Below are 19257 nucleotides of genomic sequence, written 5' to 3' on the forward strand. Positions count from 1 at the left end.
ACAATACAGAGTAAATGGCAAGCGTGGACACAGGCCGAACTCAATTGTAACATAGTTGTAAAAGATGCTTGTTGTAGGATTTGAGAGCATAAGTTGTCATTGTATCACCGCGGAAATATAAACTCATGTAATCCATATGCATATTATTGTATAAGCTGTATGCGAACTCAGCACGAACTCTAGACCGCAGATTATTAACGTGTAGAGGGGCTGCACAATATTGTTAGAAATGTATAAAAGAATGAATGTTTAGATGTCCAGCACTCTCCCTCCTCTCTCTGACGGACTGGTACTCATTGCGGGGTGTTGAGAGCCAAATAGCTATCTGTTTCTATGTTTCTTTGCAAACTGTACAGTAGAATAAAGATCTGTTAATCTTTATAGCCCGTGTTTGTTGTATTTCCTTTTATGGTACTCAGCCTCGATATTTCCTTTTGCTTTAAAAGATGGTGCCTGAATAGGGACCCTCAAAATTTATGCCACCTCGTTGAAGAGTTGACACGCCCATCGGATCGGGATCGGACGGTGAGAAAGGGGGCCGCTTCTTGGATGAGACACAATACCTCAACAGTACTGCACGACCCGATCCCCGTACGCTGAGCACGTGATCAGAGACTGCATCTTGACGAGGGTCCATATATCGAGGCGGGCAGTTTTGCCGAAATCACCAACCACAAGGGTCCTTTGGCGCATTGTCCTCGCAAGTACAATTATTGACCAGGTAACACCAGAAATCTGATATGCCTGAGAAATCGTCTGCCTGTTTCAGGGCATTATTCCGCAGAGACAGACAATCTTTGGAATTTGGCCATCCGGCACCACAGGAGGGGTCGCTGGCTTGTACTATGTACTGTATGCACGGCATTGGTAGTATAGTGTTTAACAATATTTGGCACAGACAAACCAGACATGCTTCTGAACTTCAGTGGCCAATCAATGGTAGCTTTGAGATTTCATGTATAGAATATTTAGAATCTATATTGTTAAAGAAAAAAGCTAGACCTGCAGCATTTGATGTATTGCAAAATTGGAAAAAAGAAGCTGCGCAGCAACTTAAAAGTAGAGAGAAACATGCGCGCCGACATATGTCGAACACCGAGAAAGCGTTATTATACGATCAACAGAAACAGTCAGAGTCAGTTAGAAATATGGATAGGGCTTTTCAACTTGGCATTCAGAAGATATACCCATCTAAAGATTTTCATGCGTCCGATGAATTAATTGACAAGCTTCTAAATGAACGAAGGCCTGGTGCCATTGCGCCACCTTCGTATGTACCTATTTCTGTTGCTTTACCTCTTCATGCTGTAATTCCTGCTTCTCCTAATGTTCCTCCTATTGCTCCTCTTCCTATTGTTGCTCCTCCACCTGTACCTCCGCCTTTACCTGCTGCGATAGGTTTGATAGATTTGTCTTCTGCACAAGTGTTGGCACCTTCGTTACCTAGTGTACAAGATTTATCTACTCTTTCTCTTCCAAGTCGTTCTGTTCCGCTTGTAGTTGATAAAGGAGCGGAATCGAAGATTGTAACTCATAATACAGTTTCTAAAGAAAGAAAGCGAGTTTTGAATGCATGGGCTAGACAGTGCATGGAGAAGGGTGAACAATCTGATGTTTTTGCTACATTCTCTAATCTAGAAAGTTTTCCTGAGAAAAATGTTTTTATTGAAGGACTGGAAATTAATTTATCTGTAACGTGGAACAGACTGAATGATGTAGATCTCCCGCAAGGGTTCAGGGATCTGAATGTTTTAGCATATTCAAGTGATACTGCAGAGAAAGTATATGAGCACGTCGAGAGGGTTTTTGAGTGTAGAAGTGTAGAAGGGAGTTAGAAAAGTTATGGAATAAAGAAATAGATGGTGATAGTTTGGATGCTATGTTTGTAAGTCGATGAGTGAGGAAACACAAATTTGCACAAGAGATGCAATTAGATGGATTTCAGACATGTCAATATCTCGTGTAGAAGTATATGACACGTATAGTCAGTATACGCCAGAAATGCAGAGGAAAGTGATACAGGTTATGGTAGAATTCCTGCAGGATGAATGTATAAAAAGAAAGATTTGTTGTCCTGCAGAATTATCTATAAGAGAGCTTTTTTCATTTGACACTCCTTCAGCTGCTTTAGCGCCCGATTTAGCTCTGTTGCTTAGTAAACGTTCGGAGTTGCCAACATCTCAGTTGCCTATGAGAGAGGTTCCTCAGACATTTGTCCCTAAAGTTGAGGTTCCGGCTAATGCTGCAATGGGTGTAGCTGCCTATGACATTGATGCACATTATGTATCACAGTTTGTTCACGTCCCGTTCTCAAGACAGGAAGTGAACACCATCAGACAATCCATCCCAGATATTAGAAAGAATCTGACAGGGTTCTATAAGGAACTAGAATCTGTCTTGCAGTCGTCAGTATTCACTTTGGGTGATATAGATTTGTTATTTCCTGTGTTCCTACCTACTGATTTGTGGAAACATATTAGGACAGTAGACAATGTACCAGGGTTAGGGGACATGTGGGATAATCTGACTAGACAGGATAGAGATAGACCAGCTGGTGAGAGACCACCACAGTTAATACTGACTTTGCCTGATAGAATAGTGACAAAATTGAAAGCTTTAATTCCTGAGAGAAGGATCATTTGGGTCAAACTTACTGCTTGTGTTCAAGGAAAGTCTCAGGGTGCTACCGAATTCTTTAATTGGTTTGAACAAGTATTTTCAGATTTCAGTGGGCAAGATTTAAGCACAGAGTCTGGAAAACAAATATTTGTGGACATATTTGTGCGTGGACTGTTGCCTGACATCCAGTTGCAATTTATGACTTCTGAGAACGCCTGCCAAGCTAAGTCTCAGTCTGAAGTGTTGCATATGGCTCAGTATTATGAAAACCGAGTCAATAATGAGAAGGAAAGGATTGAAAAGAAAAAGGGAGACTTGAAAACTAAGGTGTTGTTGTAACAGATTGTTAGAGGTCCTAGAGGGGGTAGTACACAGTTTAGGGGACCGTATGTTCCACAAAGTAATGTGCGGTTGGGTCCTGTACACGCGAACCAATGTGATTATTGCAGACAAGAGGGTCATTGGCGAGCACAATGCCCGATCCTCCAGCAGAGGTCGAATAACACATATAGTATCATGGGATTCAGAGGCCACCCTGGGGCAGACGGTCCTGGTAGAAGCCAGTTTTCTCAGAATCCCCAGTCTTTTTCGCAAGACAATCAGCCACTGAGTGTGGATAATAGAAACATTTTTGATCATCTTTCTACTGCATATCTCTCTGAAGACCTTCCCTTTGATGATATATTGTTTCGCTAGGATTGCCCGAAGCAGGGTTTGGAACTGACACCTATTCCCATTAATCAGAAAGGTCCCTACGTTGAAATGATAGTGGGAAATAGGAAAAATCTAGTTTTGATAGATACAGGAGCACTGAAGTGTTCCATTGACCATTCGCGGGTTCCAGACATTCCACTGTCAGGGCAAACTAATGTTTCTGTAGGTTTTTCTGGTATGCCAGTGGTTAGTCCGGTTTCTCTGCCGGTACCGATTTCATTGGGTCCATTCACGGATCACTGTCCATTTCTTTTGACAGCGAACTGTGGTGAGAATTTGTTGGGGTTGAATCTGTTGAAGGAATTAAATGCGGTAATTCATTGTTCCTCGCATGGAGTGCGTTTGACGATTTCACCACAGCAATTTTCTGTCTCACAGTTTCTGACTAGACCCTTGCCAACGGAATTTAGTGATGTTCCGCAGTGTTTATGGGCGATTGATGATAATGATGTCGGTGTTTTACAGATTGAGCCTGTTAAAATAATTTTCCACAGTATAAGATTTCGGTTGATGGTGAGCAAGCTTTGAAGTGTATAGTTTCTGATTTTGTGCACCGTGGGGTAATTGAAGAAATTGCAGGTAGTTTGTGCAATAATCCGATTTTACCGGTGTATAAGAAAGGTGATAATGCAATTCCTTTTCGTTTTATTATTGATTTATGCACTATCAACAAGATTGTTGCTCCACAATGTCCTATTGTGCCTGATGTGACAACGATTTTAACAATGATTCCAGATTCTGCTACTCATTTTAGTGTTGTAGATCTTAAGAATGCTTTCTTTAGCATCCCTATACACAAAGATAGCAGATACCTGTTCGCGTTCACCCTACGGGGATGCTTGTTTGCATTCACCCGTGTGCCACAGGGGTACACGGAAAGTCTGAGCATTTACCGCAGGGCTTTGAAAGAACAGCTTGATACACTCGAGTTGCCTGTCACTTGTACATTGCTTCAGTATGTCGACGATCTTCTTTTAGCTGCAGATTCAGAAAGTGCCTGCAAGGAGGGCACTGTGTTGTTGCTCCTTCACCTAGCAAAGCATGGACATAAAGCTTCACTGAAAAATAAAGAATAGGTCATGCGGTTACTTTTCTTCCACCCTCGATCCTGTTGCATGCGCTTTGCTGAGATGTCTGAGAGCTGTCGCTGCTGCTGCCGCGTCTGTAAAACAGAGCAAGGGTATGGTTCTAGGCCATGCTTTAACCTTCTTGGTACATCACTCTGTAGACGTTCTATTAAATAGAGCGCAAACACAACACCTCACTTTCACACAATTAACGAGATATGAATTGATCTTGTTTGTACCGCATATAAAAACTAAGAAGTGTTGTGTATTGAATCCGGCTGAATTATTACCTCTCCCACAAGATTGAGCTTGCAGTGATGAAATGTCACACGACTACCTTTATGCCACAGAACAAGAAACTAAAGGCAGGATTGATTTGAAAGACACACCATTGAACGATCCACAAGGGGAGCTGTTTTGCGATGGCTCCTGCTTCAAACCTCCGGATGGTACATCCACTGCTGCTTATGCCATCACTACACTAAGCATGATTGTGGAGACCCAAAGAATTTCGCAGAACTCCGCGCAGGCCGCAGCGATTATTGCATTGACTCGAGCTTGTGAACTTTCTAAAGGGCTTAGAGTAAACATATATACTGATAGGCAGTATGCTTTTGGGGTAGTTCACAACTTCCGTAGACTTTGGGCAGAACGAGGTTTCTTGACCTCACATGGAACGAATATTCAATATGGCACCTGGATAGTTCGGTTACTTTCAGCGCTTGCACTTCCCATTCAGCTAGCAATTATGAAGTGCGCGGCACATCAGAAAATCATAAATGATGTAGGAAAAGGGAACACTTTGTCTGACCAGATAGCCAAACAGACTGCTACTGACCTCTGTTCAGATATGTACACTACACAGGAAGCCACAAATGTCTGTACCATAGATGAAGGAATTGAGTCTATAAAGAATATCCAAGCCGATGCCACTTTAGAAGAAACTAAGCAATAGGCTGAGGGCTTGACGAGGTTTGATGATGATGGGTGTTGGGTGAATAACCTAGAGGGAAAATGGATGCTGCCAGATGCATACATCACTATGATGGTTTAAATGGCTCATGGTCCCACTCATATCTGCGCTAGGAAGATTTGTAAAATGTTAGAAAATGTCTGGGTAAATGTTAACATCCCGAAAACTGCTGAGCGTTTTGTCCAGAGTTGCATGGTCTGTCTACAGCACAATATGTGGAAGGGCACAGCCACACCAAGGGGTAGTTTTGGTCCGCCTTCTGTCCCTTTCGAAGTGATCCACTTTGATTTTATTGAAATGGAGCATTGCAATAATTTCAAATTTGTTTTGGTTGTTATTTGTGCTTTCAGTAAATGGGTTGAAGCCTTTCTTGTAAAAGATGCCACAGCAATGACAACGGTGAAAACCATGCTTAAGGAATATTTTCCTAGGTTTGGTTTGCCAAGGGTCATCTGGTCGGACAATGGTCCACATTTTATCGCTGCTGTAATTTTACAGATATGTGCTGGATTACAGATTGATAAACGGTTCCATTTGGCCAGACATGTTCAGAGTGCTGGGTTGGTAGAAAGACACAATGGAATCTTGAAGAACAAGCTTGCTAAAACGTGTGCCGGCACCAATTTGAAATGGCTGGACGCCTTAACGATACTGTTACTTTCAATGCAGCCAACCCTGCAGACTAGGACTGGGCTCTCCCCATATGAGGTGGTAATGGGTAGGCCAGCTAACATTTGGAATCTTCCGAAAACCTAGGGCATTGAGGGATATTGAGCATGTACTTCTTTCTGAGTATTGTGAGCGGTTAACTAAAAATCTGTATTTGATTCATCAACAGGTGCATGAAGCCCCCCCAGCTAAATATGAGTGGCCAGGTCATAGCATCCGACCTGGAGAGTGGATACTCGCTAAATCGTTTGAGAGAGCATCCTGTCTCGCACCGAGGTGGAGAGGGCCCAACCAGGTCCTCCTGGCCACACAGACAGCGGTACAAGTAAATGGCAAGAAACACTGGATACATGCTTTGCATGTCAAGAGGATACCTTTCTCTTTGTCACACGATGGAGAAGAAAAGGAGAAACTTAATTGCTCTGTTTCCAACGATCATTCAGCATTGAGCAGTATTGAGAGTGCTCCAGAGACACTCCCTGAGCCAACAGGGCCTACGGAAACAGCTGCTTCATCTCCACACTCTCCTGCAAATCCTTTTGCCTCTTGGTTTGGGTCTGCTGCAAATTCATCATTTCCATCAGGAAGCAATGGCACACTGTTCGCAGATCACACTGCACCAGGAGTCACAAGGTAAAATATGTGTCCACGGAGCTAGACTTACTGCACGGTTCGGCTGTGCCCCCAAGGAAAGTAATCATAGAGCTTGTCCTTCGCCCCATCTTTTGCATCTGAAGGAAAGTAGTTGGCTGGGGATAGGGAAAGACTAAGAAAACGCGTGATTAGGAGATCACCAGCAAATGGACAATGGAGTTTTCATTTCATAGGAACAATGCCTGTTATCGCCCCTACTCGTACGGAACAAATAAGTGACGGTGTGGCCAACAATGACAATGGACGATCAAATACATGGTCTCTTAAAACGTATTGTTTTCTTGTAATTATGTGAACCGGTTTCACAATATTATTTGCCTTAGGATTTTGGTATAAGGAAGAAGTACGTCCGCTTGAAACATCTTGCCTACTGAGAATGTTCCAACTGCATCTACACCTTTCGTATACCTGCACACTCTATCTCCTAGGGACTCTCAACACAGACAGAGCCACCACAATAACACATTACTGTTAATAAGGAACGCAACTCATGCCATTTTAAATAAGACAGACTGCTGGGTTTGCTCTCATTTACCGCAACATGGGGAAAAAGGGTTGGGCTGGTATATTCATCCTTTGCCTCTAACTACTGCATGTTATGCTTCTCTTTGGGCACTATTCTTTGTCCGATGGAATGATAGCATCTAGGGGAACTTCGACGGAACAAATTTGAACGAGTTTGAAAGGCGAGTTCTAACACCCCTTGGATGCTCACTCTTTGCAAATAGGAGCAAGCTTAATGTTGCTTCTATTAGGCCTTCTGATCGACAGTCTCAACCTTTTCAATCTTTGATCTCTTTCAAGATGGCTCCTATAGGCAACAGGGATGCCAAGCCACTTTCCTATACTGTTAACCATAGTCCCAACTCAGTTTCTTTCTGCATACAGAGGAAAGGTACTCAGGCAATGGGTGATTGCAAGGGTTGTACTAGTATAGCAAACTTGACCAGTGAGGAAGACCTTTGTATGTAGGTGAACCTGTTAACTTCGTTTGCGGGAATTAAGCTTTCCCATGGCTACCTAGGGATTGGCAGGGAACTTGTTATTTAGGAATTCTGCTGCCTGGGGTATTTATAGCAAGTACCACAGAAATCTCTAGGGCTCGTCCAAGGCGGGACAAGAGCGGTGATACTCCTCCACAAATTCTGGGTGATGTAGCAAATTCCTTTGTACCTTTTTGGGGGCAGATTATGAATTCCGAGGATATCAGAAGACTAGCAAGAGTACTGGAGAAAAGCATCAACCGGACCACTGACATACTATATAACATGACTCTAGAGCAGAAAGCAATCAGATTAGTGGCGCTACAAAACCGGATGGTATTAGATGTCATCTTGGTTGAGCGTGGTGGAGTATGCAAATTAGTGGGGTCCGCTTGCTGCGTTTTTGTACCAGATTCCTCCCCAACCATCTTTAAGGCAATACAAAATCTGCACGTCCTTAGTTCAGAAGTGCATGTTCCCGAGGGAAATTGGGATCTTAGTGCTCGGTTCTGGGACTTCTTCTGATCTTGGGGATGGAAGCTTCTTTCGGTCTTATTGATTATTCTAGGTATTCTGTTGTTCTGTTGTTGCTGTATACAATGTCTTCCTGCCATATGTTCAATGTCAGGGGGATGTTATGCACAGACTGTGGGAATGTTAGGACCAAAGGTACACGCACCGGAAAGAATGACCAACGAATTTGTGTTGAAGGAAATTTCTGCTGTAGATCTTATGACGATTGATATATCTGTAATAATAATATAATAATAATGTGATTCAGGTTGTATGGACATTGAGACGTGGAGTTACTCGTAAAGCGACTAGTTGTAGTTTAGCGCTTGGCTTAGGCCAAAAGGAGGGTTTGTCAAACGGGAAATCATATTGTGCCTCCTTTTGATTTATATTGGCCTAAGCCTAGTCGCTCTGCGAAGAAAACTGTGTTGCAAAGTTCCGATTTTGGATCCACTTCACCGCCATTTTAGAATCATCCGCCATTTTGATTTCTGTTTGTATGATTCTCTGTTCTAAAATGGTGGACTGTGTTTTCAACTTGCAACCGAGCATGTCGACCTTTGAGTTCTGTTAATGGTTAGACTGTCCGAGGGCTGACTGTTTGGACTAGGTAATGAGGCCTTGTACTTAGTATGAACTGTTGTCCCATCATTGTCTGTGCTCGCAAGACTAATCCACGAATACACGTCTGGGACAATACAGAGTAAATGCCAAGCATGGACACAGGTCGAACTCAATTGTAACATAGTTGTAAAAGATGCTTGTTGTCAGATTTGAGAGCATACATTGTCATTGTATCATTTCGGAAATATAAACTCATGAAATCCATATGCATATTATTGTATAAGCTGTATGCGAACTCGGCACAAACTCTAGACCGCAGATTATTAACGTGTAGAGGGGCTTGACAAAATTGTTAGAAATGTATAAAACTATGAATGTTCAGATGTCCAGCACTCTCTCTCCTCTCTCTGATGGGCTGGTATTCATTGCGGGGTGTTGAGAGCCAGATAGCTATCTGTTTCTATGTTTCTTTGTAAACTGTACAGTAGAATAAAGATCTGTGTATCTTTATCGCCTGTGTTTGGTGTATTTCCTTTTGTGGTACTGAGCCTCGTTATTTCCTTTTGCTTTAACAAGGCTTTGAAGGCTGATTTTATTGCCAACAATTCTTTGTAATTGCATAGTTAAGTTCTGGTGGTGAGAATTTACGTGACCAAAAAGGCCACAGGGTGTAATTGGCCTGTCTCTGGATCTCTTTGAGAGAGAACTGCTCCCATAGCTACGCTGGAAACATCAGTTTCCACTACATAGGGGAGATCAGGGTGAGGATGTTGTAAAATTGGCGCAGAGGTGAATCTTTTCAGGAGTTCTTGAAAGGCCTGTTATGCCTCTTCAGTCCATTGGAATTTTGTGTTGTTTTTTTCTCAGTAACGATGTGATTGGGTGGACTATCCGTGAGAAATCTGGAATAAATCGGCGATAACAATTTGCAAAGCCGAGCATGCTTTGGGTTTCTTTAAGTGAAGAAGGTGACAGCCATTTAAGGATGGCATCTACTTTGTGTAAATCCGTCTTGACTACCTTTGGCGAGAGAACAAATCCGAGGAACTCAACTTCGGCGACATGGAAGGAGCATTTCTCGAGTTTAGCATACAGTTTGTGCTGGCAAAGTTTTGCAAGGACTGAGCAAACATGTTCCACATGATCTCTTTCAGAGGGGGAATACACCAGGATGACGTCAATATAGACCAGGGCACAGACATCGCTTAATTCCCGTAATACATCATTCATGAAGTATTGGAATGTTGCAGGAGCGTTGCACAGCCCGAAAGGCATTACCTGATATTTATACAGGCCATACTTGGTGCGAAACACAGTTTTCCATTCATCCCCTTTCTTAACACGTACAAGGTGATATGCTCCTCTGAGGTCTAGTCTGGTGTAGATTCGGGCATCCTTGACTTGGCCCAACAGTTCCGGGATAAGAGGCAAAGGGTAGCATTTTTTTACTGCGATTTGATTAAGTGCGCAGTAATCGATGCAAGTCCTCAAATCTCCTTCCTTCTTGGGTACAAAGAATAAGGGAGAAGCTGCCGGTGACTTTGACCGGCAGATAAACCCATTAGCCAGGTATTGATCTAGATAGGACTTTTGTAAGTGCATACATTTGACCACAATGAACCTGTGCACCAGCTATCAGGTCGATCTGACAGTCATAGGGGCAATGTGGCGGCATTGTGTTAGCCTGTTCCTTCTGAAAAACATCTGATAATCCTGATATTCTTTTGGTAAGGTGTCCATTGGTTCTGCGATCCCCAATGTGATTCCTTGAACAGATTTCAGGTTTGGCTGTGGTATATATTTCGGGTAGCAAGCATGGGCGCATTTGTCGGAAAAGGTCAGTCTCTTTGCACGCCAGTCTATGTGGGGATTGTGAGTTACTAACCATGGCATCCCCAAGATAAACCGGAACTGAGGAGCTTTGATGAGGTAAAACGTGATTGCTTCTTGATGTCCATCCTGACACAGAAGGGCTAATTCTGCTGTGCATTGGGTTACTGGTCGCCAAGTAATTTCTGTACCGTCAACAGTAGTTACCTTTTCAGTTGTTGATTTTGTGCATAAGGGAAGTGCCATTTCTGTTGCCAGATCTTGATCTATGTAATTACCAACTGCTCCGCTGTCTATATATGCCTCTATGGTATGCATACGTGACGGTCATTGGTGATTGATCAAGGTTACTGGTAGGGCGAAATGTGAGGTCTGTGACTCATCCTTCTCGCTCGACAAGCGGACCTCTACGCTTGCCGGGCCTGGTAGTTTTCGGATTCCTTTCCATCATCTTCTTTCTCTGTAGCGCCTCCCACCTTCCTTGGAGGTTTCACTGGGTATTCTTAGAGGTAGTGACCCGATTTACCGCAGTATAGGCATAACTGTAGCTGTCTCCTCTTGTCTCTTTCACCCCTGGTTAAAGGGGGTCGTACTCCTCCAATCTGCATGGGTTCTGTGGTATTTTCTGATGGACGTTGAACATTATCTTTTGAACTTACGTACATGGCACGATTTTCGAGTCTACTTCGGTCTGTTCTTCGATCCAATAATCTGTGGTCCAACTGAACTACCTGATTGATAAACTGCACGGTCTTTAGGTGGGTCTACCACTTGAGCAAGGACATCCTTCAGGTCTCCTCGTATGCCCCGATGAAACAACGTGGTTCTTTTATCTTCTGGCCACCCCTCTTCTACAACGAGTCTATTAAAGGTGGCAATATAAGTCAGCAAATCTTGATTCCCTTGACGGAGGGACAGGAGTTCGTTATCAAGAGCTTGTCCATGCAAGTGTCGAGCAAATAACTTTTCCATCTCCTGTTGAAAACCTTTGAAGTTCTGCAGTAATGGGTCATCCCGGCTCACTAAAGGTACCAACCTGTCTGCGGCACTTCCACTCAAATATGATAACATGAAGGCCACCCTTGCCTAGTCATTTGGGAAAGCCCCGGGCCTACAAAGAAAATGGAGGAAGCACTGGTTCATGAATGTTGCGTACCTTCTGGGGTCTCCATTAAACTATTCTGGTGGTGACAGGGGTACTGCTCCCGGCAACGTTATCTGTACTGGATTGACTGATGATGGTGTAGCGACGGATGGGGCGAATCCGGGCAATGGAGCCTGCCCCGCCTGTGTTTGTAGTAGCTGTTTGCCTAGTTCATCAGTACGGTCTTTTGTGACTATTAGTTAACGTTTTAAGGCATTGGTTTCCTGCCAGGCTGCATGTACCTCAGCGCGTAATTGTCCCAAAAGCTGGGCTAACTGATCAGTTTCAGATGTCTCCATGACGCCTTGGTCGATAAGGTTTAAAGGCTTTGTGTTCTGTTACCCTCACCTGATATGCCTGGGGGCGTCTGGAAGGCTCTGAGATCTGGAACCCTGGATTCGTAGTTGCCCAGTGCTGAATAATGAATCTGAAATTACAGAAGGGAGGATTTGTGATAACTGTCTCTAATGGGTGAATCTCCCACCTCCCTCTGACCGATTCCCTTCCCACAGTGTTCTTTTCTCACCTTAGTTATTTGTAGGGTGAGCTATCCGTCCTGCGTTTCTTGTGCAGGGCGTTTGACATTTGTTGGCAAGCTGCCCGAGTTGCCTCACTGGTGCAGTACGCCTTCCTTGGGCCCAGGCCTGCTATGACCCCGAATCTTTTGGTAGGCAGGTAGGTTTGTTAATTGTAAGTCTTTGTTCTGTTTATGGTGGGAATTCGTTAATGTCTTTATCTCCTTCTTTTCAGGTGCAAACGTCTTGATGCTAGCGTGCCGGATGGAGAGGCACGTTTTCTAGGTAAGAGAAAGCGTGAAGCGCAGCGCATTTATTGTCTTTTAAAGCTAACCTGTGTTTTCTTCTTCTTCTCCTCACAGGCCGCTGTGGTGCTGTGAGTGGAGGAGAGCGTGATGAAAAACAGGCCCCCGGAATCCGTTAAGGAAAGTACAGCGCTGTGTGGTTGTTTAATATTGAAAGCGAACCCGAATATGTCTCTTTTCCTTTGAGGATGTTGCTGTGGTGCTCCCGATGGAAGCGTGGCGTAGCGCAATGGAATTCAGGTAGGACTGATGGAATTCGATGTTTTGGAAGCGCGCGTTCTAATATTGTCTTTCCCTTTCTCGTTGTTGCAGGTTGCAATTTTCGAACAGCAGCTGTGGTAGCGGTTCGTCGGAAGTCCTCGAGCTAGTACTCACAGGTGAGTGATGTTTCTTCTTCTCTCAGTTTCCACAGATTGCAGCCCAGTTGTAATGCTGAGTGCCAGATGGTGTTTTCTCAGGTAAAACAGAATAATCTTGTCCTTGTGCTTGCAGGATTACAGGAAGATGCTGAAGACCAGGAGATGGACACGGTGAGCGTCACGCTGCTGATTGCAGAATAACACGAAGCGTGTTCTGCAGTCGGGGGTGGTTTATATATCCCAGGTAAAGTAGCACCAGGGAAAGTAGTTCAAGGTCTGCTATACCCAAAACACTAGACCGCATGGCTTGGTTCTTAGAACTAGACTGTGTGGGTGCTTCCATGTTGGATTTAAAGGCCCATGTACATAAATGGGACCTAGTTTGAACATTTGAACAGCCCTTCCTTCCTACATATGAGCATGGTGCCAAAGGCGCCAGGACTGGCTCCAGGAGCCCTATTGCAGTGGTTTTAAGGCCCTCAGGGTTCTGGTCGGAGCCTGCTTGTGGCACAACTTGTGCCCCCTCACAGTGGTCATGACACATAATAACACTCTTCTATTGATCTTGAATGTGACCCATGCGATTCTAAACAGAACGAATTGCTGTGTGTGTTCACACTTGTTACAACATGGGGAAAAGGGGTTGGGCTGGTATATTCATCCTCTTCCATTAACTACTGCCTGCTACGCCTCACTAAGGGCACTATTCTTTGGTTGTTGGAATGGCAGTATTTCTGGGAACTTCGATGGGACTAATTTGAATGAATTTGAAAAATGAGTCATGTCACCTTTGGGATGTTCCCTTTTCGCAAATAGGAGCAAACTCAATGTTGCTTCTATTAGGCCTTCTGATAGATTCTCTAGACCTTTTCAATCACTGATTTCATTCAAGATGGCAACCCGTAGGCAACCGGGATGCAATGCATCCTTCCTATACTATCAATCATAGCCCCAACGCTGTTTCCTTCTGTATACAAAGGGTACATTCGAGGGTTGTACCAACATTGCAAATATAATCAGTGAGGACAGACCTTTGTATGTAGGAGATCCCGTTTACTTCATTTATGGAGATGATGCTTATCCTTGGCTACCTAGAGATTGGCAGGGTACTTGCTATTTGGGTATCTTGTTACCAGGGGTAAATGTGGCTAGCACCTCTGAAGTCTTTAGAGCTCGTCCAAGGCGGGATGGGAATGGTGATACTCCTTCACAAGTCTTGGGTGATGTAGCAAAATCCTTTGTGCCATTTAGGGGACAAATAATGAACTCCAAGGTTAGAAGATGCAGCAGGACCGCTGCTTTCCCTAGCAATCCGAGATGGTTACACCATACTGAGACAGGACAGAACCAATATGCGCGGAGGCGGCATTGCCATCATCGCTAAGACTAGCCTAGGCATGAGAACCACATCTATATATAGTGTCTGAATCATGTGAATCGCACTCCATCAAACTTCCTCTAGTTAACTCGCAGACACTGACAATCCACCTATAGACCTCCCGGACCCATAGGGACATTCGAAGAGGATATCCATAATCTACTTTCTAACAACCTAAAAATGTCCTCACAGCTACTTGTCCTTGGGGATTTTAACCTGGGCTACAATTACCCCCTGGACAAAAACGCCACCATCATTGCCAATGTTCTGTCTGACCTGGGCATAACTCAAAAAACGCTCAAACCCACTCATATCAAAGGGAGAACCCTCGACTCGTTAGCAGACTACAACTGCACCGCCAACATTAAATCCATCATCCAACAACCCTGGACAGGCCACTTCCTTGTGTCCTTCAAACTATCCATTTCCAGACCATCATCGCCAGCCCCTATCTTGGCCTCGCCTTGCCCTACAAGAAATAAAAAGAGTATCACCAAGGAGAAAGTGATTCCCGCGATCCTATCCACCCTTAACCAACTAGTGGATCAATTAGATTCTGAACCACCCATCGATGAGTACAACAAAATCATGTTAACCACCCTTGACAAGATTGCTCCTCTAAAACTCAGACCGGGTAAACCCAAAGCCCATTTAAATAAATGGTTCACCCCTGAACTAAAAGATCTACGACTTCTTAAAAGGGGCTGTGAAACAGCATGGAGGCTAACCCCCTCTAAAGACCACAAAAATAAACTTATGGAAATCTCCTCCCATTACAAAAAGGAAATGTATCTGGCTAAACAAAACTCCTATAACAAGAGTATATCCATTGCCAATTCGAATATGAGAGAACTGTTCACTATCCTCAAGGAATTAGAGTCCCCCATCCCCATCCCCATCCCGGACACATGCTCCAAAGACAAATCTTGATGTTTTGATATCCAACAAGCACTCTCAAACAAAATAACTATGCTCCAAAAGAAAATATCTAAGAAAAAAGTCACACTTAGCCAACCATCCCAGACCAATAATGTAAACATAGTCCTACCATCAAAGGATCAGGACCCATCTGCACTATTCATGTTCTTAAAAGCCTCCACTCTTGAGGTGGAGAAAGTCATCCTCTCTCTTAAGCCATCCAATTGACAGGGCGACTCCTGCTCTACCCAGCTCATAAAAGACGCTGCCAGAGATCTTTCCCCATTTATTTCAAAACTTGTCAAGGCCTCATTTGCGTCAGGCATTTTACCTACCAACTTAAAACAATCCTGGGTACTGCCTTTGCTTAAAAAGCAAACCTTAGCCCCTCTTATTCTCATGAATTACCGTCCAATCATGACAGTACCTTTTCTGTTCAAAATCCTGGCCAAGATTGCTTATAACCAGATTAAAAAATTCTTGGAACAACATAAGCTCCTAGGAGTACGTCAATCAGGATTCCGGCCCCAACACAGCACTGAGACTGCCCTCATCGACTTGAAGGCACAAATAGATGATTTACGCGATAAAGGTAAAATGGTTCTCCTCTTGTTGCTGGATCTTTCGGCTGCATTCGACCTCGTGGACCACGGGGTCCTTTGCAGCCACCTGGACTCTGCTGCACACTTCTCTAAAGAGGCTATAACCTGGAATGAGTCTTTCCTCAGTGACAGGACGATTAGGGTGTTCTCCTCCTAGGCAGCAGCCGACCCGATCTCCATCTTGTGCGTAGTCCCACAGAGCTCTTGCGTCTCACCCACCCTATTCAACATATTTACTAAGCCCCTTTTTGATGATCTGGACCATCTTGGTATTACCTACACTAACTATGCAGATGATACCCAGATTCTCCTCCGTCTTTCTGGGTATTACAACAAGGATTTGTCCTTGGTAAACAGGGTGTATATCATCATCCAGGCATGGATGGCAACCCACGGACTATTCCTGATTGATGATAAAACAGAGCTTATCATCCTGGGGACTCACTCCAACCTCAAGAAATTAGGCCAACACTATGGGCCTCATTATGACCCTGCCGGTCTGGAAAGAACGGTGGGGGTAAATCTGCCACCACCGTTCTTTCCGGACCGGCTGATTAAGAGTTCTGCAGGCGGGAGGTGTCACTCCCGCCAGGTCTGACCTGGTGGGTTTAACACCACCCGCCTGCAGGCAGACATGGAAATACCAGCACCATTACAGCATGGTGCCGGTGTTTCCACTTCCCCATTTCCATGGAGTCTTAAGGGACTCCATGGGAATGGGGATTAACAGAATTCCGCCTCCAGAATTACCAGGTCACCGGGGTTGTAATGCTCCGGTGATTCCGGCAATCACAGAGGCAGAATGGTAATACAAGTCCGGCGGTAACCTGCCAGAATTTCCACCACCGTTACCACAGGACTCGTAATGAAGCCCTATTCCTGATTTGTGATTGATGGTAATACCATCAAGGTGTCAAAGGAGGTGAAGACACTTGGCTTCTATCGGACTCCACCCTCTCATTCGACAAACAGGTGAAGTACATGACATCTACCACTGCTTACACTTACTTGTAAGATCATTAGAGCAGGCAAACCCTTTCTATCAGAAAATAACTGCCTTATTTTAGCCAGAGCCCTGATTCTATCCAGGCTTGATTACGGCAGTGCCCTCTACATTGGTGCCAACAAATCCATCATCAACAGAATACAAATTCTTCAGAACAACACCCTGCGAGCTGCTCTCGGCGTGCCCAAAAGATCGCATATATCCAATAGCAGGTGCCAAAATAAATGGCTGTCCACCCAAAGTAAAATCCATCTGAAAACTGCATCCCTTGTTCACAAAACCCTGAACAATGCCGCACCTAGTTATCTTACAGACAAATTGCTTAAGAGGAGTTCTACTAGACCTGCAAGAGCATCCAATGCCAATAGCCTCATTATACCAAGATTCAGGCTGTCTAAGGCTGGGGGAGGCAGCTTCCAGGTCCGAGCAGCCCAACTTTGGAACTCACTGCCCCACCTCTTACGTGAGGAGCAGCCCTTTCGAAAATTCAGACCCAAGTATATCAATTTCCTGAAAGCTGCAGAGAACTAGCTTACTAACACTTACTTACTCATGTAACCTCCTAGAGTAGATATGCTAGATACTACCTAGTTGCCGCCCATGTCTACATATTCCCCTTCTGACTAGTGATTGATGTCCTGCCAGTCCTTGTATATATGCCGGCTTCGTATATTCTGTATTTGACCCTCTTTGGTCAGTGCATATTTTTGCCTGCCTGTATGTAACCTGTACATAACTGTATATTCATGTACATAATTATACATTACCTGCAATCTTGTAATTTAAGCTTCACATTGTCTGTACTGTTGCGCCCGGCTACCTTCAGGTTTGGTTTGCATTATAAATGAATAAAACAAACAAACAAACAAACAAGGGTACTGGAAAAAACCATCAACAGAACCACTGATATACTGTACAACATGACGCTAGAGCAAAAGGCCATTAGATTAGTGGCCCTCCAAAATAGGATAGTGTTAGATGTCATCCTAGCTGATCATGGTGGGGTATGTAAATTGGTGGGATATGCGTGCTGTGTTGTCGTCCCCGACTCCTCCCCTACCACATTCAAGGCTATACAAAATCTGCATTCCTTGAGTACGGAAGTACATATCCCTGAGGGAAACTGGAATCTTAGTGCTTGGTTCTGGGACTAGTTACATTTATGGGGTTGGAAGCTCTTTGCAGTCCTAATGATAGTTCTTGCTGTTTCATTGTTTTGTTGTTGTTATATACAGTGTCTTCCTGCCATATGTTCGATGTTAGGAGGATTTTGTGCACAAACTATAGGTACATTAGGACCAAATGTACATGCACCCAAGAAAACTGCTAACGCTTTTGTAATGCAGGATATCACTATCAATGAACTTATGGCGATTGATATTTCAGAAGACTGTGATTCAGGATGTACGGACATTGAGACGTGGGGTTTTGAATAAAACAAATGTTTGAGTAATGCTTTTGGCTTAGGCCAGAAGGAGAATTTGTTAAACCGTATTCGTATAATACCGCCTTGTTATGAATATTGGCCGAAGCCCATTCGCGTTGCACAGAAAACCGCATTCGTAATGTTTCGATTTTCGATCAAATTCTCCACCATTTTAAGAATCGTCCGCCATTTTAATTTTGACTCCTGCTTTGTGTTCTAAAATGGTGGACTGTGTTTTCAACTTGTAGGTGAGCCGAATGACCTTTGAGTTTTGTTAATGTTTAGGCTGACCGAGAGCAGACTGTTTGTTCTATGCCAAGAATCCTTGTGACTCGAATGAACTGCAATCCAAGTGTTGTCTGCGCTCACAAGCCTCATCCTCATATTAACAATGAGACAATGTAGAACAAACTCAGATCATGTGCTTTTGCTGAACTGCATTGTAACGATTCTTGAAGCAAGGCTTACTGTGGATCAGAGAACCAACAGCATTATTGTAACTTCATGGACATGCAAACTTGTTTAATCCATTGTACAATATTGTAATATTTGACATGTGAACTGGGCACGAACCCTAGCATGTAACTTATTAGTTTGGAGAGGGGCTGGAATTTTTTTTGAAACTGTATAAAAAGGACTGTGTTAAGATGTTCAGCACTCACACCCCTCACTGTGTCTGCTGGTACACACTGCGAGGTGTTGGGAGCCAAATAGCTATCTGTTTGCTTTGACTCTGTAGAGAAATAAAAGATACTTGTATCTTTTTGACCCGTGATTACCGTATTTCATTTTGTGGTACTAAGCCTCGATATTTCTTTGGTCTTTCAGTATAGGATCAGCAGCCTCTTTGCCAAAGGTTACTCTCAACGTACGTTCAGCTAGGAAGGATTTCACCCAGAGGGTAGTATTTCCAGAGAAGCTTAAGTCATTTGCAAGTGTGGCACATAGTTTGTCGTTATCCACTAGTAAAACCCATCTGCAGGAGTGGCATACAGATGGCAGTGGCAAAAGGGGAGGA

Source organism: Ambystoma mexicanum, chromosome 7p (genome assembly GCF_040938575.1).
Source record: "Ambystoma mexicanum isolate Mex_15411 chromosome 7p, UKY_AmexF1_1, whole genome shotgun sequence".
NCBI lineage: Eukaryota > Metazoa > Chordata > Amphibia > Caudata > Ambystomatidae > Ambystoma > Ambystoma mexicanum.